We start from the raw sequence: 25,692 nt of genomic DNA, 5'->3' as shown, positions 1-25,692 counted from the left end.
GTGACTGCAGCTGCAGCTGATGGGAACGGACTGCCCTTGTCTGATCCCAATTAGTGGGCCTCAGCAGGAGGCTGCTATAATTGGTGGGTTATTAATTTTGTTGTGTACATCTCCCCCCCCCCCCCATTAATATTTAATTCAATTTCCTATATTAAATCACACGAGAACCCGCTGAGATTCAATCTTTGCTTTTCCCAAGGGGTATTTGTGTAAGGACTAACGTCATTAACGCCTTTTAATGAAGTCGTGGCTATTTGGGCTGTGACACCGATGATGATGATGATAATAATAATAAAATAATCATTTGGGCACTCGAACATTCACCATACAACGTCCGTTGCACATTCGCAACCAGCCCTGGCAGCGTGACCTTGATTATAGCGTGGTGGGGTCAACCCCAATCCCGGGGCGGGGGGGGGCGGGGGGGGCGGGGGGGGGCACGACACGGTCATCGTGAAACAAACTTTAAAACAATGTGAAACGCTCAAGCAACCGGACGACAATGCGATGAACTACTGTGCGCATTCAGCCCGGGCGCCCCCCCCCCCCCCCCCCCCCGGGTATGTGAGGAAAGGCTGCGGGGGCCCCTCGTTAATTTCTACGCATTTTTAGCGCTCAGTGCAGCCCCCTCCAACCACAGGTCGCAATCGGGTACCCGATACCCGGACCCTACCCGTACCCGGCTGGGTACGGGTAGCCGTTTGCGACCCTGGTGCGGCCGGGGTACGGGTACGGGTAGGCCGTGAGTCACTGGTGAGTAACCGTTTGTCACTCATTTCCCAACATCTTGTCTTTTCTCACAATTCAAGTTCCTAGAATCAACCATGGATACGTGGCAATATCGAAGGGGGTCGGTACGGCGAGGGTGATTTATAATCTGTCCAATTGATTTAAGCATGAGAGTCATTGGTGAATACTCATGTACGAATCTGCCGATATATAAAATAACTATGGTAACATTTTAACCCATATGGTCACCTAGAACGATATAAAAGACCTTTATGAAATCATTGATCCTAAACAATACGAGTAGCCAGCGAGCGCGAACAAATTGCGTCACGCGTGGAGAGCGTCCGTTGAATTTTTTGTATTCGCTTGCTGTTACGCGCGAGTTAGGATACATCACAAAATGGACAATTGGGTTCAAATTTTGATGTTCATTATTCATACATTCATTTCTCAGAACCATGTTGGGTCAGCCAAGGTGGATCACTCGGTTGAAACTAAATTCAAAAGGTTGAGAACCCCACTGCGTTAAATGAAGGATCCCAAAGCAGAACATTTTCCATTGATGCTAACTTTTAAGAAACTACCACCACTGTATGTATGTTGAACTTCTTTCGTACCTGTACGTAGCCAACCGCGCTTAACAAAACTGTGGGGGAAGGACATCAAACTAAACACAAAAAGCAGTTCTAAAGAAATTAGTTTTCAATCGAGATTTAAAAGTGCATATCTCCAGTGGCTTCCTAATAATATACTGGTCTTTCCTGTAGGCATGTGGTATTTCGACAACCAAGTGCATTCATCTCTTAAACTCTTTAGGTGAAAACAGGACACAAACTACAGGACATATATCGTACCAAAAACATTGTTTGACTTGACTATAAGGATTTAGAATTGGGGGCTGACCCATCAGCAGGGGGTTGAGTGAACACTCAGCCCCCATGACAGCATGAGCTAACTGGGAAATTCACACCGATGATCCAACACAAACTATCGCACTGCCAAGCATGATTATAATTGGTTCTCGACGTCTTCTCATTGACCGCTTAAAATGCTTCTAAGACATCACCGGCCACTGGGGGGTTGGAGTTCACGAGAGAATCATTTGCAAGCAAAGCACCAGCGGAGCTACGCAGGCAAGAGGTCCGTCTGTGAAGATGGGACAAATTCCACGTGGCAAGAAACCGTCGGCAAATAGGGTCAGGGTGCAATCAGTCGCGTGGCTGCAAGTGTCGCGTCTGTCCCAGTCGCACAGTTACTTGACCTTACGGTATAACGTTGAGGGTTTCCTTGGGATTTTTGGTAGGGGTTACGATGGGCCTGCTTTCCATGGAAAAGTGAGGATTTTTGTTCGCAAACAGGCTATGCGACCGATTTCACCAAATGCATGTCGTGAAAGATGTCGTGGCATCGCGGTTAGCGCATTCTGCTACGAACAGGGCAAAGCCTGTGCTCAATGTGCGACCGCGGTTTGCATTCGTGGTGAGTGAAATCACTCCTCCACAGTTCAGCAGCCTCCCACTGAATAGACTGATGGTGGGGGGGGGGGGTCGTGGGAAGGTCTTCATCCAGCAGTGGATAGATGAGACAAGATAGATGAGACAAAAAACAATGTCACATGCTTGCATGCCTTCATTTGCTACAAAGCAACGGGTAAGCAGGCAAGTGACAGAGTGTTCGATGGTAAACCTTTCAATAACGACATTTGATACTGAATAATTATATACGAATGTGCTTGATGATTGAAGGGATTTTAAAACGGTTTGTTTTATATATATGTATAAATATGTATGTGCATTTGTATGTGTCCCCCTGCTGTGCTTTCCTGTTGCGTCCGTCCAACAATTATTATACTGGTAGGAACTACCTGGTTCCACCAGCCCACAAGGGATTATTGTATCCGTCCGTCGTGCATCCAAAGATGTGAGGGGTGGGGCTGGGTGGGGAGGGTGGGGAGGGGCTGGGTGGGGAGGGTGGGGAGGGGCTGGGTGGGGAGGGGAGGGGCTGGGTGGTAAGGGTGGGGCTGGGTGGGGGGGTGGGAGGGGGTGGGGCTGGGTGGGGTGGAGTGGGGCTGGTCACCCCGTGGTGCCCGCCCTCACAGTCGGCCATATTTGCGGAATACACCACGCTGCCGTTGACCCTGCAGGCCATTGACCGAGCAACCCAACGTTCCTACCAGCTCCTTCCGCAGGAATGTGTTCTTGTGCAGTGAATGTGTTGACCATGACTGCTGTCTTGCTCATATTTATTTTCACCCCAGACTTTGCAGTCGCTTTTGTTTGTTTCTTTCTTTCATGCGTCGTAGTTTGTCTGCACCCGACGATTTTTTAAGACTTTTGATGCACCTAGTTGACGAAATTCCACATGCCTCGATGAAGTATATTCATTCCAAAGTGTATTGGTAGGCTCATCATATTTTCATAAATTGGTTTCCCTGCCAATGTCAGCTGTGCCAACGGATGGCCGAGTTAATATGCAAGTAATAATGACATTATTACTGGCATATTCCTTGAGAAAGCTGGGGCCACCCTGGGAATACATTGTAGGTCTCTTTGCGTTTGACCAAAAAGATATTGCCAAACTTTACGCGCATATTCATATCCATTCTACCGTAAAAGCTACCAAGTGCGAATTTCAGCGATCACAAGTTAAAATTGAATATTTGACACAGCACACGCCAAATAAACAAAATCATATTGAGGTGGTTAGTTTACTCGGAGGTCAGCATTGCTGTGTAGTAAAATTGGGTTCTCGAGTGTAGTAAAAATTGATGGGCTCAGTCCCGTCACCAATGACTGCAACGATTTATTTTTATTATAAGAAAGATGCAATTGAAAGGTGTATGTTTTACGGTCATACAAAAACATTGCTCTCTCTGTATCAGTCCACAGTGGAATGTGCTCCAACTGTATAGATAATAGGAAAAGTAAATAAGCAGACAATGCCTCTCCAAATGAATGATATAAAACATAATATTGCACAAGCTACAAAACCTTCTGGCAGCATTGGTTCAAGGTAAGCTAACTCATATTTTTAGTGTAAAGACAGATATGCGGAGGAGACAATGTGTGCCTCCTCATATATTTTGCTATATTGATTTGACTCGAGAACAAAGCTCACTTTGAAGGGAATTTGGAAGTAGTTCTGTAAGAATAATCCACGGGGCCCGTCCACTGACACTTGCCATTGCCACTGCTCCACAAGAGCTCTGAATGAACGCTTCCTATCACAACACGGTGCCCATAGCACACATTGGAATAACGTGGCTATTGAACAACAACTAGATTTGAAGCTTTCATGACTGCAAGGATTCATATTCTTAGTTTTTTTCGGTAAAGTCACGTAGGTAAAAAATTAAAATTAATAAAAGTAAAATAAAAATAAAATAAAAATCACGACCTTTCGGAGGCAACACAAGCTTCCGTCTTCAGGTGGAACCGTCACAGCACGATAGCTGTATCAAGTGAGAGAGATTCGATTTTATTGTATTTTTATTTTACTTTTATTAATTTAAATTTTTTACCTACGTGACTTCACCGAAAAAACCTAAGAATATTGAACAACAACCCTAAGGGGACATTTTGTCTTGCCCCCCCCCCCCCCACTTCCCCACATCTCGCGTGCAGGGGAGACGCCGGGCCAGACGGGTGGCGGCAGCAGCTCCACGGAAGACGTGTGGGCCGCCAAGACACCCACGGGTAAGAGCCACTCGGCATCCACGCGCTTTGCGACAGCGTCCATCCGCACTCGCCTACCGTGGCGATTGTAGCAGCAGCAGCAGGCGTCTCTGGGTTTATCTGCCACTTACTTTTCAAATGCATCCCCGTGGTGGTTCAGAAGTCAGAGCGCTGAGCTGGCACCACTGAGGGTTTGAATCCTGACAAGCCGCCTGTGACTAGACGGATATCTCTCGTTTTAAGTGGGTTGATGGTCTCAGCCCGGCCACCAAATGGACTGTACAAAAATAAACACGAGAGTAATACATTTGGTTTTGCACTTAAATGGTATAAAGTCCGGCTCTGAAATTAAAAACAAATTTGGTTTGACTGCCGTGCATAAAATACATAAAACGAGCAGAGGGTTGGCAGGAAAGTGTTGCCCCCGAGTGCTGGTTTCAAAGGTCACTGAAGGGATCTTAGAGGTAGCTCTGTTGTATCCACTTCCACGCACTGTTTTCTAACAATGCACTACTTTATGAGAGTTCAGAATGGGGTCTTCTCATTGCATGGCACTGGCGACACAAAAATACAATTAATCGTGCAAGCGTAGCGGTAAGCGTGCTTGCAATGAGCTCTGCTTGCTCAAGCCGCATACATTATGTACTTGTGTATATTTAATTTATTTCGCACCGTACGTAGCCAACCATGATAATCAGAGGTGCGGATGACAATTGCCAACGTTTTTTAGATATCCTGGAAATTGAACACTGAAGATACCTGAACCTGGTTTACAGGAGTTAGGTATTACGTGCTGTTTACAGTCCAAAACATATCTGAATTAAATTTTAAATAAATAAATGTGCTTCAGGTTTCCGTGCAAGAGATAATGATTCTCAATAGGACCCAACCGAACTGAACAATGAACATTGATTGAGTAGTCATGTGCTCTTAACTCCTGCCTGTGGCTTCGATAATGCATTGTGGCTCGTATTAGTATGAGGCCTGAGTATTGTTTTGTCAATACATCTAAATTGTAAATCAATTTTCTTGAAAGTAATAAAATATATATGGGTTCATAAAAAATAGCTTGCTTTAGACGGCTTGTTTTTCACTTTTATCATTAAACATGCGACGAACATCTGACAAGGACATTAACAATTAGATTCAGAATCAGATGGCATATTTTCTTTTCCTTTTATTGCTTACCACAAAATGTTTGGCATAGCTTTACGCTGGCCTTGCACGGTCTGGTATGGGCGCAATAATAACGTCCTGTAAATCCTGGGCGTTTAAAAAAAAACGAGTCGAATGGGGTTTTTATTTTCTTCCTTTCTGCTGTATGATTAACAAAAATAATATTGCCAACGCAGACGGGAAGAGTGATGGTAGCATATGGCCGGCAGCTGAGAAGAAATTCAAACCATCATTATCAGGGAAATGTGCACGGGCCTATCGCCAGCAGGCTTAGGATTGTTAAAAGCTCTGTTCAAAAACAAGTTTTTTCCCATGAATAGTAACACAAATAAACGTAACTTTTGGAAGCAATTATATATTTTTCTCCCTTTTGTTTTATTCAATTGGCTCGTTAGTCACATTCAGAGAGGATACAAATGAAGCCTTTAGTGAATTTGACCATTTGTTATCAATTGTGCTGGAGTGAAACAGGACAGTAAAAAACACGCATGATGCAGTTGAACGAGTCGTTAAAATCCACACGGTGCCTCCCTCACTGTGGGGTTTCGAGGGCAAGTGTGTGTTGGATTGGGGAGCGGACGTGTCGTGGTTAACGCGCTGCACTATGAACTCGGCGTCTCGAGTTCGATTCCTGCTCCTGGCCAACATCAGTGGCGATTATCTGAACCGGTCTTGGGCCTCCCCTAGGTCGACTCAGCCTCAAATGAGTAGCAGGCATGGTGTGTAAACATCGCCACTGGGGAAACAAAGGTGGCCAGGCGTGGTGTTGGCTTTCGACCCTCTCGTGTACCATGCTGGCCTTTATAAGTGTTCGCTAACAGCACTTGCCCCAACAGTCTGTTAGGGCTATAGGGGGGATCTTTCTCTTTGTGTGTTGTATTCTGAGCAGTCATCGAGAGATGTTTGCATTGTGTCTACGAGTCCATCGTCGAGATACTTTTTCGTCATGCAGTCGGCGATTCCTTGTGATTCCATGCCTTTTATTCCGCACTGGATTTCAACATATTATTGGATGGACATGAAATATAATTGGATACAATTGTTTTATGAACTCCGAGACGTGAGTCTGATTCCTGGCCATGGCTAACGTCAGTGGTGAGTGAAAGGAACCATCATGCCTCAGCCCCTTCCTCCAGCAACCCGTACTGTCCAGTGTGGTGAAGTATGGTCAAACGACTGGCACTGCGTTGGGGGAAGGCCTTCATCCAGCAGTGGATTAGCAAAGAACTGCACGTTATATAATTTATTTTAAAGCACTTGCCATCGCAGTCTGTAAGGCAATCCAGTCCGAGTCTTTGCAAACTCAAAGTGAGTTCCTGCACACAATAGCACGTGAGTGCCCATCTTCCGTTTACGGCCCTCCGCCAGTGATACTAATTCCACATTCCTATGGCAGGGACGAGTATTTCCACGCAACAACCACCGTTGACTTCCCCACAATGTGGTAGTACTCACGTTATCGACCCCAGAGGGATGATGGGCTGAGCAAACCACCAAGGACTCGCAACCTTCTGACTGCGAGCCCCTTCGCTCTGCCCACTGCAATGCGTGGAGCGTGACCCCCCCCCATCCGCGGCGCCGTTTTTTCCCTGCGCTGACAAAACCGCACCGCTTGTTCTCCACCCCCCCACCACCACCTCTGACTGGCGCCACTAGGAGGAGACCGCAGCAGCATCGGCAGCACGGGCAGCGTGGGCAGCAGCCGCAGCTCGGGCAGTGGGCAGAGCGCCGGAAGCGGCAACGGGCAGCACCACGCGAGCAACGGGGAGACGGCCAAGGTGCAGCGGCACACTCCCGGGCACACGTGCGCGCTAGCGCTAGCGAGCGAGGCGAGCGTCCTGCGTTAGAAACGCGTGGAACGGCCGTGCCGACGCGGACAAGGCTTCGCCTTCAACGTGGGATTGTGGCCAATGTGGCCTGACGAACGCGAGGCTCTGTTTGCTTCACGGCACCAGCGGCCAGGGCACGAAGCACCGTGATCCTTTCTGGCGGATCTCGACGGGCTGCGCGATTTCCAACAGCGGAAAGATGTAACCAACAATGTCGCCCGGGCGGATTTTGACCCTGTAATATATACTGTAGACGTAGAGTGCTTCTGCCATCTATTGGTAGACGTGATTATGTTCTCGGCGTACGAATTCCTCAGTCGGGGATTTTTTTTATTTTGCCATCAGCTGCAGCCAACGAAAGTTGCTGTTATGCTTATGTTGGAGGTGTTTGTTTTTATTTGTTCCTGGTATCCACAACGAAATCGATCGTGATCCACCCTCGGATCATGATCCACGTATTGGCCGCTGCTGCTTTATGGCCTTCCGTGTTCATATTTGACACCCAGCGGTGGCACACTTTTCAGAGAATTCAACTTGTAATGGTTTAATAATTGAACGTCTGATATGTGTGTAACCCCTATACATGGTCATCCAAAATGAATCTCACTACACGAGTGAAATTGGCCGGAGTTGAAGCACCAAGTGGCCTAAGGCTTCACTCATTATCATCATCGCTCAATGCTCGCCTCCTGCTTTCAGACTTGCCGTTTTGTCAACGTTGCCACAACTCGTGCAAGTTGTCACAATATTGTGGATGCGTTCTTCGATACAATTTCATTTCTCTTTATGCCCGAGAGGAAAAAATTAAAATAATAATAATACCTAACACCTCGCTGTTCTTGAAACGTACAGTTTTGCAAGGGATGCATTCATCTTTGTTCGTGGGGTACAGCTGCCAGCTCGTGGCAAAAATCTGGCGATAAATAAATTGTGCTCGAGCAGCAGTCTTGCCCCCTGCATTGTGCAATTTCACCAAAATCCTGTTGACATGGCTTACAGATGATCGAAACTCCGTTGCACAATATGACTCTGAATTCGTAAAAATGTTTCCAAATTGTTTGCAAGTGAACCACATTGCGTGGTGCAGCATTCGTGTTATCGTGCTGTAATGTCCAGTATAGCTGCACGTGTTCACTATAGGCACGAGCCAGAAATAGCACCCAGAGTGTGAGTGCCAACGAATCAAATCGAATCATGAGCACATATGGTATTCGCACCATTCCTCCCGCGCTGTATATCTCGGATAAGTCGTGCGCAGTCTCCCTTTTCTTCATGAGATTGATGTTGATTTAGAGCAACAACGATCTTTTTAGATTGAGCTGGTTGTGCCAGATGATTGTGTCAGGAGTAGCGACTGAGTGGTGAATCACTGTGGTGATACCTCCTTCGTGTTTGTAAATTTGGCGTTGAGTCGTTATGTATCCCACGGTCTGTTCTGGGTGACCACAGCCACACGACGGAGAGTGGTCTGCTATAGTTTCACAACAGGAGGCATTTGCTGCTGTGTGGTCTTTCCCAGTGAAATCATTTACAAGCATTTCACAATCTGGGCAAAAGGTGGGACCGTGGACACTGGCGCCGGTTGCAAGAACAGCGGCCGGGGTCTGGCAGCGCACTATGAATGGGCAACCAACGTCCAGGATTCCAAATACTGCAAGCAGTGTGTTAAGTTATTCCAAGAGAATGAAATCCAGTCTTGGCTACAAACATTTTTATTCATTAAGACTACTATCTCAAAAACTCAAGGCTGTGCTTTAATGGAATAGGTGTTTCCCTTAGCTAGGTGTGCCACGCTCAATTCCCACCAGCTATAACGTGTGTATTTTTGTTGTACGCGATTTCAAAACATTTTGTGCAGACGGAAATTGTAAAACTGAAATGCGTTTGTGTGCACGCTTTGTATGCTTCTGTATGTGCCCTTTGATTATGCGTGTTGAGCGATGAATGTGCACCCGTGTTGAGTACATTGACATGTCTGTATGTATGTGTGTGTTTTCATGCATGTGTGTGGGGAGTGGTAGCATCGTGGTTAGCGCGCTGCACTGGGAACTCGACGACCCGAGTTCAATTCCCGCTCATGGCCAACGCCAGTGAAAGTTATCTGGACTGGTCCTGGGCCTGCCGTAGTTCTGCTCAGCCTCAAATGAGTACCTGGTGCAGTGTGTAAACATCACCAATGGGGAGACAAAGGTGGTTGGGCGTGGTGCTGAACACCCACCCCCTTGAGTGCCGTTCCAGCCGTAATAGGTGCTCGCTAACAGCACTTGCCCCAACAGTTTGTGAATGCTATACACGGGATCTTTGTGTGTTCATGTTTGTGTGGGGTGGTTGGGGGGTGATGGGGTGAGGCGTATTACTGTTTTTTTTTTATTTAAAAACACGCGTTTAGAGTATTTGGCTGCTATAAATTTCCACGTGATAAGCCACCTTGTTGCACTATCATTTGTGGCCAGGTCGCTTCTGAAAAGAGCTATACAGCTTAACGTGCATTACTTGCTAAAAGAAAAAATAGTTAGTTTATAGTTTAGTTTGTCGTGGCCCCCCACACAACACCTCGACTAGCCCCCCCCCCCCCCCCCACCACCCCATCCGTGTGGAACTGGAGCCTGGGCCTGATGTCGGGTAAAGGTGGTCAGGGTACTGGCGCTCTGGACCGGTTGACCAGTGTTTGATTCCCGGCCATTCGCATTATCGGCGGCAAAAGCGTGCACCCGCGCTCGCTTCGGTGACTTGCTCGAGAAGAGCTTTGCGCTTTGTGCTGGCAGTCTGCTCCGAGGCTCAAGGGGCGACGCTCGCCGCCGTGTCTCTGTGCTTGCACGTAGCCCGTCCAGGTGGTGCAGTCACTGCAGCCGGTGCCCGAGTCCGAGGTGAAACTCCCGGAGCACGCCTCGGGTAAGTCCGGCTTCTCTCCTCTCCCGGTCGGTGGTAAAAAAAAAAAAATAATCAGAACGGTGGAATTGATTCACTCGCTAAAAATTTTTTTAAAAATTAAAGTATGCTCCATCTCCGACGGCCTTGGTGTGTATGTAAGTACGGTATGGTGAACTTGCTCGCACCATACGTAGCCAACCACGCTAATCAGAGGTGCGGGGAAAGACAGCAAACTGGAAAGGGTTGAGCCAAGATTGGCTTCAATGGGCGACCAGCGTGCATAATAACAGGTTTTGTTGGCTACTGTCGGGCTGCATTGTCAGCACAGGGCAGTGCAGCAAGATCCACTGCTGTACTCTACGCCAACGTCTGTGCTTCCTGCCGTGAAGTACTGTCCAGCAACCCCCACAACTTGTGCGGCATGGGTTACAATATGTACCTGCACACGGGCTCTCCATAGCACAACACAGAGCTCAACCTCTGCGGTGCTGATATGAAACATAGAAGCGATTAGATAAATCGACCCTTGACCGGGACTTCAACTCGCTACCATCTGATTGTGAATCAAACGTTCCACCGAAGCCCACCTGTCCAGACATCTCCGCGTCTTCTCTAAGGCCCCGCAACTTTATTAGTCAGGTAACAAAACAAAAACAATCACCGATCGACCATGACGGGACAATCGAACTCCTTGACCACCTACCTCTCCATCTGCAGCACAAAAGCGGAAAAACCTGTTTTAGAGCAGCTCCACCACTCGGGCTATCATTTTCAAATCTCGTCGCGTTATGAGCCAGCGAAAATGCCCAGGCAGTACACTGAGCAAGAGGTAATCCTGGGAAAATGCTTTCAGTGAGGGGCCCCTAACGGGCACGCGCATTCAGGCACGTGGCCAAAACAACCCGCCACTTGGCTGTGCCTGGGCTGCAGTGCCGCACTGCTGGTGACGGCTCTTGGCTTCGTGCAGCCAGGGGCTGGGCTGGGGTGGGCCGGGGGGCCGCATTGGGCTGCGATGGACGTATGGCAGGCTGAGCTGGGCTGAGTTGGACTGCACTGGGCTGGGCTGGGCCGGCCTCACCAGGGCTCTAAAGCTGGGTTGTTCTTGAGCAAGGATAGGGGGGGGGGGGGTCAATGGTTTGAGCTGTTTTGAGGTTAGCTCGAGCAAGGTTGAGCTGCATTGAGCTAGGATGGGCTGATTTCATGTAAGCTGAGATAGATACAAAAGTAAATAAGCTGGGCTAGGTTGAGATGTGTGGGGATAAGTTGAGCTGTTTTGCTAGATTGAGCGAGCCTCGGCATAATTGAACTGGGCTGGGCTAAATTGAGATAGGCTGGGGTGTATTGGGACAAGCTGGGCACGATTTAGATAAGCTGGGCTACGTTGAGCTCAGTTGGGCTGGCATGAGCTTGGTAAAACGAGACTGTGCTGGGGCTAATCGCGACTCGCCTCGTGGGATTTGAGCTCACCTGGTTTGAGCCGAGTTTTAAGTTGGACTGGAATTGAGTTTGTCTGAGCCAGAACAAGGTTGGGCCAAGTCTGGCCTGGCTCCCTGCCTGGCACGATTGTTTTACATTTGTTTCAAATGCGGGTCCCTAGGATCGGGCCATGGTCAGCACACGCTCGGAGCCGAGAGGCCCGCGCAGAAGTCGATTAAGCGTCACGAGAGATTCGCGGATGACAAGGTGAGCGACGGCGATGAGGTGCAAGGGTGTTGCGTGCTTGTTCTGCGGCGTGTGAATGCACAGTCTGTCTTTTTGACAGGAAGCAGTCTCTTTTTTAATTATTATTATGAGCACATTGCCATGTCTGCCGTGCCACGGTATCAGAGAACCCAGTGTGGTTGTTGACATTGCGGTGAGATCACGGAGTTCGGCGTGTGTGCGCGCCAGCGTGCTGTGTGCCGAGTGGTAGTGTCGCGTATAGCGCACTGCGCTACGAACCCGGCGAACTGAGTTTGATTCACGCTCACGACCAATAACGATCGCGAATATTTGAAACCGGTTCTGGGCCTCCCCTAGGTCGACTCAGCCTCAATTGAGTACCTGGTGCGGTGTGTAAGCATCGCTGCTAGGGAGACAAAGGCGGCCGGGCGTGGATCTTTGTCTTTTGTTTTGTGTTGTTGAGTGAACATTGGTGAATTGTATTTATGTGCGCATTTCCATCTTTCACCGCCCGCAAGGTACTCTGTGTTTTTTTTCCCGTAACGTTTGACCGCTTAAAAACATCGTTTCACCAAAGCGAGTGTAATTTCGGCGCGCACTCATTTTGCGTGCCGTCATATTACAAAAGTCCTCCTGTTTTTTTACCAAATAACAGGATTCCATCGGGTAATGAGCTTTAGATTGCCCATCATTTAACACAAACAAGCCGACAGTAGCCATTGTCAAAAAAGGGGTTTGAAGGCTCATACGTGCGATCGGGGTGTTGTGCAACTCGATTTGCAGTCCTAAATCCAGAATTTCTGCATTCCCTTAGCAAGGACCAGTCCAGCTGTCAGAGTAAAATCACTGTTGGCTTTCCACAGTGGTTTTCGCTTGAGATATTTTAATTGGGACTTGAACCCATGACCTTCACATTGTGAATAATTATGAATCCGTCACAACACGACCAAGCCGGATAAAATAAATACTCGCCCACTGGGAGCGGCCGGTTATTTATTATTTATCTCCGTCATCCTCATCAATTCTGCTGGATGGAATTCCTTCCCATCCCCTCTCACCCCACCGACAACATCAATTGCTGCCTTCCCCGCTCGCGTGCAGCTGCAATTCGTCGTCCAGCGACGTGTGTCTGTCGCTCCGCATCAACGCCACTCCCCCCCGCCACCCCGTGGGAGCGTTCAATAAACGCAGTTAAACACACAATCGGCTTTCGCGACCAATATTATCCATAATAGAGGTTTTGGGTGAGATTGCGTAAAATATAAATGTCTCGTTCAACCCGCCTCCACCTGACATAGCTAATTAGTAAGGTTTGTGATGTTAACAGAACGTGCCAATTCGTTTCGAGTACAGCACACCGGTGTGTTGGAGAGTAAATCCACAACATTTACAATCTGAGTTCGGCGTTTCGCTGTTAATTACAACCAGCATCATCAGGCCACAGTCAGAGTTGTGGAAAAATCCTGCTGTTTCGGTCTTAAGGCGTTACGTTCAAGACAGGTTGCACGGCTGACATTTAACAATTCCCTCCCAGGCCCTCCCCCCCATCAAGCACCTATTCTGGGGTTCGCCTGACATCAGACGAGATTGTCTCGCCACGAACAACTCCGAAGCGGTCGCAGGATGAAGTTGTGTTTTTAAATCCGAGGGGACCCGTGGAGGATTGCCAAAGTTGATATACATCTCTCGTGCGACGCCCAGACTGTTTTTGATTTGGCTGTGACAAATGCAGTTTGTTAAGCCTCTTGCTTCCCGGCGCCCCCCACACCCGCCTCCCCCCATCATCCTTTCCATCAGCCCTGACCCCAGATTCATGAATCCAAGACACGTTACCACTTTCCAGCGAACGTAAATAACACACTCTTTGACTCTTGTCACAGATGCCATATTGTCAATGTCCTTTCAAACACATATATTTACGTATGGATTTTATATTTCCCAATTGCCAGCCGCAACAAATTATGCCCTTGGGGATTTCTGGTCCAGGGGATGCTCGCTACAAAGCTTCCCCCCCACCCCACCCCATCAACCGCCGGGTTAATTAAATGGTTACTAATATAGAAGTGGCTCATGAGGCTAAGGCTCATGTTGTAGTTACTGAGTCAGCACATCTGAAAGCCAGACTATAATCTAGGCAGGCGCCTGCTTTTAAACCCTTTGCAAAGCTCTGCCGGACGAAGATCTCCACATGCTGTGTCAGCTACAGGTGTCGGTGGAGCATACTTCACTAGTGTGGTTTGGAGGAAGTGATCAGGACTAGTTTCAGATATCACTCACTTCTGATGTTCGCCACGGCTGGGCATCGAACTCAGGTACTGCATCCAGGTATCCAGGTTCATCATGTCGTGCGCTAACCACAGCGCCGCCAGTCCACCACCATACCGTAATTTATATCATTGTTCTTTATTGTCTCGATCTCATCAGTTGTCATGCTCTGCTGCTTGTGATATCATCGTAATTGCGAGGCCAAAGTAAAAGACCAAGCCCCAGCAACAGACCATCGTTGTCTGTCCAACTTCCCGGAGGCGGCAGTACGACTCGGGCCGCGTGTTTCCGCAGGAAGCGGAGGCCATCTACCTGTGGCTGCGTGAGTTTCAGCTGGAGCAGTACGTTGACAACTTCATCAACGCCGGCTACGACCTCCCCACCATCAGCCGCATGACACCAGAGGTGAGGACTTGAACTCTGAGGTGAGGGCGTGACCCTGGGGATGAGGGTGTGACTCCAGAGATTACCAGGTTGTCTTAAGGGCATGGCCCCCCACATGTGGTTGGCATTATATGAACACATTCCTGCGGAGGGAGCTGGTAGGAACGTTGGGTTGCTCGGTCAATGGCCAGGGTCAACGGTGGCGTGGTGTATTCCGCAAATATGCCCGACTGTGAGGGCGGGCACAAGCCGGCGTGAGTAGGTTAAACGTTGAGTTTTATAAGGGCACCACGGGGTGACCAGCCCCTCCCCACCCAGCCTCACCCCTCCCACCCCCCACCCAGCCCCACCCTCCCCACCCAGCCCCTCCCCACCCAGCCCCTCCCCACCCTCCCCTCCCTCCCCACCCAGCCCCTCCCTGCACGACGGACAGATGGACACAATAATCCACTGTGGGCTGGTGTAACCAGAGGTTCCTGCCAGTACAATTATAATAACGTGCAGCCCTTTGTCAGTCCACTGTTGGGTGAAGGCCTCCTCGCCGGTCAGTGTGGGATGATGAAGGGAACCCAGAACACTCGCCGCTGGCATTAGCGGCGGTCAGAAACCAAGCGCGTGTCACGCGGTTCGGAACACCACAGTATGCTCTTCACTGTTCCGCTCCTCCGTCATGATGGCATTTACCCTGGAAATAAAAACGGTGTAATCGCTTCGTGAGTGCCACCCTCAGCGCTGGCCATGACCGAGTACGTTCCACCCCAGCGCGAGTCTGCATTTTCCGCTCTGTTGCTGATGTGCTAATGACATACGTCGACAGGCCGTTTTCTATCGTTGGAAACATCTGTCAGGCGAATCGATCTGTGACTCTGGATAGATTGAGCCCCAGACCGAAGCCACGTTGGCCCTCCCTCCTTTTCTCTTTCGCTGCAGAAGAGAATTGTCCATTTCACTCCCTATCTCGGCTGTGAGTGTTTTTTATGCATAATCGAGCACGTGAGTCCACATTCAGATGCTGGTGATGGCGGTGAGCCCGGGAAAAGTCAGCGAACACAAGGCGGGGATCGGCCAGTTCACTCCTCAGGGGTGCTTAGTGTCCATATCAGAGCGCTGAGCTCGCAGACACGAGATCCTTAGCTCGGCAGGTTCTCAATCACGGTGACTTCGTGGTGTCGGCCCAGCGGCTGCTGACTTCACACAAACATTTACAGCATTCCCTCGTTACTCGCGAGGGATGCATTCCCGGAGATGCTCGTGAATTGCAAATTCCGCGGATAACGATATTGGCCTACGAAAATTACCTGAAATAAATACGTAAATAAGCTATTAAATACGTGACTATTATCACATCAATTCTCTCCCATCACTTTATCTCATCTCTCTCTCTCTCGGTGCAGTCGTCGAGTTCCAGATACGACTCGCAGATAGCCAAAATCACGGATAACAAGTTAGTGAATAAAGAGGAAACACTGTACACGTAATGTGTACTTAATTTGGGATATTGCGACTGACAACGACACTTATCGAAATATCAGATTGTTCTTGTTCTTCTCCTTCTTGGTATGGCTGTTGTTGATGAAGAGCGTCACCTTTAAAACGTCACGTTGAGGCGATAAGCCTAGACAATCGCGTCACGAGTAGCGGACAGCATATGCGATTGTTTACGGGCGATACGGTTGTGCAGCATCCATTGCTGGGAACAAATAAAATGCCTCTCGGGGTCGCTTTAGAAGTAGCAACATGACATCGCCTCCCAGGGGATCCCATTGTCCTCAGTTCCACGTTCACTTTCTCAAGATCTCTCGTGGTTTGTTTTCTCGCTCGTCCGTAGGACCTGACTGCGATTGGTGTGACCAAACCTGGACATCGCAAGAAAATCACGTCGGAGATCAGCAAGCTGAACGTGCAGGACTGGCTGCCGGACTACAGACCGGTCAGTGCACCGATCGCGCGGGATGGGAAACGGCCCACCCGCTTCAGTTGAGTGTGGAGAACTAGGCCCTAAATGAAAAACTCCAACGCGCATCATTTGAGTGTGGAAAGCCTGGCCATCGGTGAGAAACGCCCACCCGCATCAGTCGAGTGTGGAGAACGTGGCCTTAGGTGAGAAACGCCCACCCGCATCAGTCGAGTGTGGAGAACGTAGCCGTAGATAGCTTAGTACAGGGGTGGCCAACCTCTAACAGACCAAGAGACAAAAAGTACCTGTGAGTTCTGCACAGAGCCAAGTGTATATATACAGTGAGTGCATGTATTAACATTTTTTCCACACAGCACGGTAGATATTAATTATTCTTTGCTACTGTCCTTCGCTAGAGCCGCGTACGGTGGATTAAAGAGCCGCATGCCGCTCGGGAGATGCCAGTGGGCCACCGCTCGCGCGGCGGCAATCCACGCTGAAAGTATTTCATTACTACTTTTGACATCTCGTCTCACCGCTTGCTAAAGCAGCGGGCATTCCCCATTACAACGCACAGCAGGACTCTTCGCCGCCATTAGGGATTTATTACGTCAACGGAGACGCTGGTGCGATGGTTAGCAGCGCACAGTCCTCGCAATCACTTAAGAGGTCTCCGGTTCGATCTCAAGGCGCGGCAGTTGAAACGTTGGTGCGAGTTTCTTAAATGCCCCCCCCCCCACCCCACGCCGCCTCTGCCCACCTAGCAGTGTGAGTGGGTTCACCACAGTGAGTCGATCGGCAGGTAGCGTGCGTTCGGGAAAACCGTGAGTACCTCTTATCCAGAAGGCGATCTGGCCAGCATGGCAGAGTCGGCTCAAATGTCTTCTATGCAGGATGCCCAAGAGCTCCCGTCGCCAGTAGTCGCTGTTGTGCCAGGATTAGCGATTGTAGAGACTGCACCTTCATGTGTTTGACCCCGACTTCCGTGCCGTGTGTTGCGGTGTACTCAAGGCGGGACTGGGGGAATGGCTCGCGCTCATCGGCCTGGCCCAGTACCACGCCACGCTGGTGGAGAACGGCTACGAGAAGCTTGAGTTTGTGTCCGAGATCACCTGGGAGGACCTGCACGAGATCGGCATCACCAAGCTGGGTACGCCTCCCTGGTCCTGCAGCGTACACTCACACATTCGTTCTGGGCGCCACGGTGGCGCAGGATGTTAACTACCTTGCCTGGTATACAGGAGGTCGTGGGTTCGATCCCGACCCTGCCGCCTGCTGTATATTTGGAGTTTGCGTGATCTCTCTCCCCATAGTCGCGTAGATCTTTCTCAGGGTCCTCTTTGTTGAGATATCATTAGTGGCCAGGTCGCTTTCTGAAATTGTTATAGTTTTCATTCATTCATTCATTCGTCAATCATTCCTTCGTTGCATGGTGGATGATCCGGTTGAGTTTGTAGGATTTTTCACACGTGAGAACTTGAGATTTAATCCTGCATGGAAACCCTGGGATTTAAATGAAGTGGCTGAGTTTCATTTGGATTGCCACCTGTTCCTGATTTTCCCAGTAGGCGGAAAGGAAAACTACGGAAGGTGTTTAATGCAACCCAGGGTTGCCACAATTGAGGTAAAGGAAAGCAGGATGTGTGGGAAGAAGAACAACAATATATCAATATCTCACAGTACCGGAATACTAGGGGAGAACTGCTTGTAAATGCACCGTGTCTTAAGTGCTGGTATTATTATTACCCAACTGACAATAACCAGGATTTGTTTACGTCCCCGGAAAGAATTACAGATTTCCCAGGACAGCTACGATTTCACAATGGGGACAATACTGGGAAAACCAGGACTACTGGCAAGCCAAATACAACCCTTCCACTTAGCACGCAGGATGACATCGACTTCTTGTGCGTGAAATTCACTCCAGTCTCAACCTTACCATCCATGCGGATCAGCAGGAGAACTGTAAAAAAACATTTTTTTACACATTTAAAATATTCCCCCCTGCGTTATAATGCTACTCATCCAAGCCTCGAAAGCAACATTTTTTAAAGGGTCGTGGAACCAACCTGGCTTGTCGTGGAACACTTTGAGGTGCACCGTGAAAGAGTGCCACCTCGTGGTGAGGAGAGAGAGAGGCCTGCTGAATGCAATCCTGGCAAGTAAAGTGTCGTCGCGGTCATTCCCAAGTGACGTTTCTCAGTGTTGGGAGTGGAACAAGAAGAGTGGGTGAGTGGAGGCTTTCGGGTTAGGTCGCTGTAAAAATGCGTGTCACTGAACCCTCCCCGCCTGGTACAGCCGATTAATAAAATTGACACGTGAATCAAACGCGCCAAATGTATCACAGCCTCAGAAGCACCACCGATGTTGTAGTTGGAGAGGAATATCACAAGATGTATGTCCAGCATCAGGTTAACAGGTCACTGGAAATGTATAACAAGAGTGGGTGTTTCTTCATTAAGTGCCTTGATTTCTGGAGTAATGGCATATAATCGGAAGATGGTAAAGTGGTGACGTTGGTTGGTGAACTGGGCTATGAGCCCATAGGCCTGGGTTTGATTCCTAGTCAAGGCTAACATGAGTGGCGGTACTGAGCTCCCCTCTTCAGCAACTCGCAATGACGAGCGTGGTGAAGTATGGTAAAAACACCTCCAACTCAGCAGTGGCTTAACAAAGGGCCTGAATTATGATTACAATTTAATGTGTAGACAAAACGCCATTCATAATCTATTACAATCTCGAATTGCGATTTGATTCCAGAATATATTTTCTGGTCTTGTGTTTACTATTGCGTTTGTGTTTTTTTTTATTTGTTCGGATTTCTCTGCTCCTTTGCCCAAGGCATACAATTTGCATACCATTCGAAAAAAAATGCATAAAATGTAAAATTATTCTCACACGCGCCGTTCGACACGTGCATTGTGAGCATGTTCCCGGCTCCCCTAAAGGAAGACACAAACCCCGTTTGCACGATCGTTACCACGGGGGACAGTAAACCGGTGCCCCTGGACGACCGCTCTCTTACGTCTCTCCACCCCGCAGGTCACCAGAAGAAGCTGATGCTGGCCGTGCGGCGGCTGAGCGAGCTGCAGCGCTTTGAGGAGCAGCACCAAGCCCGTCTGGAGGGCGCGGCCGCCGCCAGCGGCACCCTCAAGCGCCGCCCGAGTCCGGCGTCCCCGGCATCGACCACCACCATGGCGATCGTGTCGCACGGCCCGGGGGGAGACCCTGGCTCTCCTTCGCCGGCGCAGCCGCTGCTGCCCCAACCGCCGCATCACCCGCAGCCCGGCTCCCCGGCTTCGTGCCGCTCACCGAAACTGTCGACGTTCCAGGACAGCGAGCTGAGCCCCGAGCTGCAGGCCGCCATGAGCGGCGTCGCGTGCCTGGCGACGCTGAGCCCCGGCGTGACGCGGGACAGCGCCGGGCTGGTGGCGCGCGCCATCCGCCACGGCGGGGACGTCTCGGCGAGCCAGGAGAGCCTCGGCGGCCGTTCTGGCGGCTCCGGGAACTCGCAGCCCACGGCCGTGGTGCTAGCGTGCTCGCGCGCCTCCAGCAACTCGCAGGAGAGCCTGGGCGGCGGGGGCGGTGGCCTCCAGGCTCGATCTGGTTCGGGACCGATCCTAAACACGGGCGGTGGAATAAGCCCGCACCATCACCACCAGCAGCAGCAGCGTCATCATCATCACCAGCAGCTTCAGAATCAGCAGCATCAACAGCAGATGTATCATCAACATCAGCAGTGGCACTACCAACAGCCTCTTCAGCAGCAGATGGGCAGGGACGGCGCCGGCGGCGGCTAGTCAGCGGCTGGCTGCGGCGAGGGAAGCGTCGTCTTCCCCCCCGGAGCAAAGGAGCAGCGGTGCCACGGCCGGACCCGGCCGTGCAGCCCAAGCCCAGGCCTCCGCTCGCACAGCAGTGGAGCCTGCCCAGCCAGCCCTCCCCGACGTTCAGCACCTTCACGCCGCCGCACACACCAACCAAGGCCCCCGCTCGCGTCCCTGTCCCCGCAGAGCCTCACCCCCCCACGCACGCCGGGATCGCGTCGAGGCCGCCGCGACCTCCCCGCCCCACCCGCCAAGCTCCCCGCAGGCGTTCGTCTTCCCCTGCCCGGGTGGCGGCAAAGCCGGCAAGCCGCCCGGCGCGGCGGGCCACAGCCCAGCACGGCCTCGCGACGTCGTGCGGACGCTCCGTATGCGCGGCAGCAGCAGCGGCAGCAGCAGCAACGGCAGCTACAGGACTCCCCACGCTCCCCGTGGCGTTCCCATTCCCGCCGCCGCCACGCGACCAAGGGCCCGGCTTATGCCCAGACGCGCTCCGAGCCTCCCGCTGGACCCGGCGCCACGCGGCTCGCCGGTTGCCATGCCCGTGCTTCCGCTAGAGGCCGGGGTGGCGGTGAGGCCGGCCAAGAAGCGCTCGCAGAGCCTGAGCCGGTACGGGGGCGGCGCCGCGTCGGACGGGGAGCACGAGGTGGCGTCAGCGGCGGAGGATTGAGCCGCGGCCGTTCTCTTACGACGCTCTCTTCACGGTGGCGCCGGCCGGAGGAAGTACGGGCCGGGTTCCTACGCCACGCTGGGCCGGCGCGTGGGCCGCAGCCACTCGGTGCGGGGCCGCGGCTTCCCGCTGCCGCCACCGCCGGACGCCGGGGACGGCACCGTCAACCGAAGCCACTCGTTCGCCGTGCGGCAGCGTAAGCGGGGGCCTCCGCCGCCGCCTCCCCAAGCGCTCGAGCTCCACCGTCGCCTCGGGAGCCACGCTCGCCGACCACCCAGGACCCGGAGGCCGGAGGCGAGGAGTGGCGGCTACAGCGGCGGCGGCAGTGGGAGGAGGACGTCGTCCCCCCCGCATCGGTTTCGCCGGGACGCGCTGGAGAAGAGCACAGACTGGAACGGCACAACAAGCTGTCGGAGGCGCAGGTGGGCCGCCGAGCTGTGCGCAGCATCGCCGCCATGCTGGAGAAGTCGGCGCTCGGAGGCCTTCGTCCCGGCTTGCTCGCCCGAGAGCCCTTCCCCCGGCGAGACGCGCAAGGTCAGGGCCGCATTGCCGCAAGCCGGCGCCGACAGCGGACCGTGCCGCGCACAGAGACACGCCGATGCCCAGGGTCGACGAGGCCCTCTCAGCCCACGTCGTCGGCAAGGACGCGACGGATAAGAGCTCGCGCTCGCGGTGCAGCTGGAGGACCGTTTCGGCACCGGACACGGTAAACCCTGATGGAGCGCCTGCCGTGCGGCGCAGTGAGCAGTACGAAGAAGGCGGAGGTGGCCAACGTGCCCAGGGACGCGGCCGTCCCTGCCGCCGTGCACTGCAAGAACCGGTACGCGCGGCCGCGAGCGTCGACGCAGCTTCGTCGGAGCTTAAAACGGGCGCTCGCAAACGGACGACGAGCGAGCCGCCATGTGCCTCGCCACGCTTGGAGGTCGGAGTTCAGAAGGCCACCCCCGAAGGCGGCCTCCCTCCGGCAAAGCAGCTGGGAATGGAGAGCAGCCCCTGTTCTTCTCAAGGAAGCTCGGCGGAATCCATCCCGTTCGCCGAGGAGGGAAACCAGACCATCAAGCAGCGGCCCAAAAACGGCTGGTCTCCGACGAGGGGCGAGGCCCTGGACTACGAGGGCAACGTCATCAAGGGCGAGGCCCTGGGCCCGACCCACGGCGACGGGTCGAGGAACGTGGACAACGCGGCCTTCCTCGCGTCCGTCGAGGACCCATCCGCTTTCGAGCAGGGGCTGGGCGCCCCGGAGATCAACCTCACGGAGACGGACACGGTCAAGCGAAGGCCGAAGGCGAGGAGCCCTCAGAAGAGCGGCGAGGCCGCCGTGGCCAGGGTGCAGCCGAGGGCGGCCGCGCAGCCCCCGCTGCCGCCACCACCGCCGCCGTACCGCGGTGCCGAGGCTGCCCAGCTGCCACGGGGACGGGAGACCGGGCCAAGCCCACCGTCCCCCAAGCCATCTGCCACGTCCTTCGGCCAGGCCAGGCCTCCCGGACCACCGCCTCCACTCATGAAGAAGCCCTCCGTGCACTCGTCCACCGGCAAAGGTCATGACCTTTTCACTGCGCTCAATCGCGGGGGGGGGGGGTGATTAAAGTGCGGTGCCATCTTGTTTTTTAAATTACGTTGATGTTAAAATGTAACGGCTTATTTTAGTGAGTGCATTATCACCTCATTTGAATAGAATGCGTGATTTTTCGCTTTCAAGAGTGTAAATAAATAGTCTGGCTTAACAGTTTATCATATTGGAACCTACCTGTTAAGTCGCAATTATTTGAATCAGCATCATTAACATCATCGTCGTCACCATCTCTATTATAATTAGCATTTCTCATTCAAAGAAACTGCGGAGATGTCCATTCACATCAAAGCAGCTCACACAGGCCTGGCAAGACGATGACCAATAATATGCGACGGTTTTGGCTCTGTTTTCTTGTTCAGACGGCAGCAGGGACTATCCACCGGGAAGTCTGCCCCCTCCGCCGCCTCCACCTCCCATGTCGGTCAAAACGGGCGCCGCTGCGTCCCCCTCCGAACAGGACGTCGTCTTCAAGCGCGATGCCGGCCGACCTCACAAGAAGCCACCCCTGCACGCTCACCTCTTCTCCTCCGAGCCCTCCAACGACAGCAGCAGCAGCAGCAACCGGAGGTCGGTCCCTCACTCTCCAGGGAGAATGGAAGACCCTGCAGCCACACCGGTAGAGAAGAGCCGCGCCAAAGCGCCGGTTAGGGACGATCGTGAGCGTCCGCCGGAGTCGCCCGGGGGCGGCAGGGAAGCTGCGACGGTGGCGGCCGGTGATGGGGGAGGCCCGAGTTGCGGTCGGGCATGACCGAGGTGGCGCAGCACCGGCTGGAGGAGACGAGCGCGTCGCTGGCCGCCGCGCTGCAGGCCGTGGAGGATACGCTGCGCCACGACGGCCGGTAAGACGGAGATGTGTGCGTGCGTGCTTGCGTGTGCGGCGAGCGGCGGAACGATGTTCGCGGAGCCTCAGCCACCATCTGTGGATGAGACCAGGTTCTCAGGTGCGGCGAGTTGAACTTTCTTTTCAAGAAATGTACTTAATTCACTTTCTATGATTGTTCATGCGCTGCTTTTGATTTGCGGGTGTTTGTGCTCATGTTTTGTTTTTTTAAATGACGTTGTTTTGCGCTGATTTCTATTCGCGTCGTTGATGTACTTCAATGTTGATAGAATGTCTTATTTTGGTGACCCAGATGGTGGGGACAACCACCCTTTCACCCATATGTACACGCACGCACACACACAAAAAAATACGAAGAAAGATCCCACCGTATAGTCTTAACAGACGTTTGAGTCAATTGCTATTAGCAAACACTAATGAATGCGGGCACGGCACACGAGGAGGTGCGTGGCCAGCACTATGCTCATCCGTCTTACCAGGTACTCAAATATTTGAGGCTGAGGCGACCTAGGCGATGCAAAGGACTGATTAAAATAATTGTTACTGGTGTTAGCCATGAGCGGGAATGGAACTCATGGCTAACACCTGTGACGATTATTTGAACCGGTCCTGGGCATCCCCTGGGTCGACTCAGCCAACCGCTTTACTATCGCTCAACACACACCCTACACACACAACAACCCGGTCTCATTCGCTCGCACGCGTGCCACTCTCTCTTGCAGTGGCGACGGCAAGCCTCGGCCCACGGGAAATCTCCTGGACGACATCGGCAGCATGTTCGACGACCTCGCCGACCAACTGGACGCCATGCTGGACTGAGGGGCGTGGCACCGCGGGAATGTCCTCGCTCAGCCGAGCGGGCGTCGTGACGACTGTGCGTGCCACAGCCGTGCCACGGCCGTAGCGTCGGAGATTAAGCTCATTGATGGCGATCTGTGGCCGAAATGGCTCAGTGCGCCTTACCTGGAAAAAATAATAATACGTAAATTTAGTTGAGATCAGCGACGATAATGTTGAATATTGTGCGTTTAGAGGGACCCCACGCTAGAGCTCCCTCTCGTGGAGAGGCCTTTCGGCCAGCGGTGGCGTGAGGAAGCGATTACAGGTCTGCAAGTTTGCCTTTTCGTGTCGTGCATTGTTTTCTTTTTAAATAGCAAAGTCAAGCCGTGACGGAAATAACTAGAGGTCGGTATTCAAATCCACATCACTGCAAACATTGTAAGTGTTCTGTCGTGTCAGATTGCTAGAAGTTTAGAAACAAACAAAAAATATACAGATGGAATAGGTTTTATTTTGTATTGATGCAGTAGTTAGATGTGATTTCGAACAGTTAATGAGCCTAGAAAATAACATTTTGTACCCAGTATATAGTGCTGACTAGATATTCTTGAACGTGATGTCGTCTGAGATTGGCTTTTGCGTATACAAATCTAGGATCACGTGCGTATGCCTGAACATTGTTAATCTGAGCAAGTGCCAATTTACCCACGAATACTGAGTGGTTTTTCCAGTCAGTCAGTCGTGCAGCAGCACCCGGCAGCTGACATACTTCCCGTGAGGACAGCTAATGTCAAAAACATGAACGACGTGCCCTCCTCTAGGATGGGCAAATAAATCACTCATCGGAGATATAAGAAAGCTAATATATATTTTTTGCAAAATCACAGAAATCGTATATGCATATACATCACATTGTAAGTTTAAAATTGCCTTTATGATAAAATCATAGGTTTTTTGAACAGAATAACAGACTTAGATGATGTACTACTTAGAGTGCAATTGCAAATAAGAGTATCATGACAACTAACAGTGTTTATTGTATATATATAATACCACCACCATCCCGATCACCACCATCATCATAAGCTATTGCAAATTGGTTCTCGCAACTTTGCATTGGTGTTAGTCGAAGTAAGAGCTCCTTGACAGTTCAATAATTGTGGTCATTACCAGCAAATCCACCAAGTTAATTATTTCAGGAAAATTTAATAAATATTTGCTCCCCCTTATTGCCTTCACGGAATCTTGCAATGCCCCGAACGATCATCTGCACACTTATTTTTATAATGACGCTCCCACTGCGCAGTATAATGGGGGGTGAAGATGAATCAGAATTTGCAATTATCTATCTCTGCTCCAGAAACAAGCGATATCTTTGAGCCACACAAAGAAGTGTTTAATTGAATTTAACGCAAGATCCCTCTTGCTGGTGGAACAGTATAACATACTTCTGTTTTTTTACGCAAGATACCCAAGATTTTAATACCGTAGGTTCTTAGCTTCTTTGAAAAGCAGTTGAT

At 51.4% G+C, this 25,692-nt stretch overlaps 1 pseudogene; it reads left to right on the top strand.

The window, feature by feature from the left end:
• Window positions 1-24,294, top strand: part of LOC133347798 (caskin-1-like) — a 29,745-nt pseudogene extending 5,451 nt beyond the window's left edge.
• The last annotated feature ends 1,398 nt before the right edge of the window (window positions 24,295-25,692 follow it).

This window comes from Lethenteron reissneri, chromosome 3 (genome assembly GCF_015708825.2).
Source record: "Lethenteron reissneri isolate LAM-NWPU_2019-01 chromosome 3, ASM1570882v1, whole genome shotgun sequence".
NCBI lineage: Eukaryota > Metazoa > Chordata > Hyperoartia > Petromyzontiformes > Petromyzontidae > Lethenteron > Lethenteron reissneri.
The sequence above is the reverse complement of the archived record's forward strand: the minus strand, read 5'-3'. Positions and strand labels throughout refer to the sequence as shown.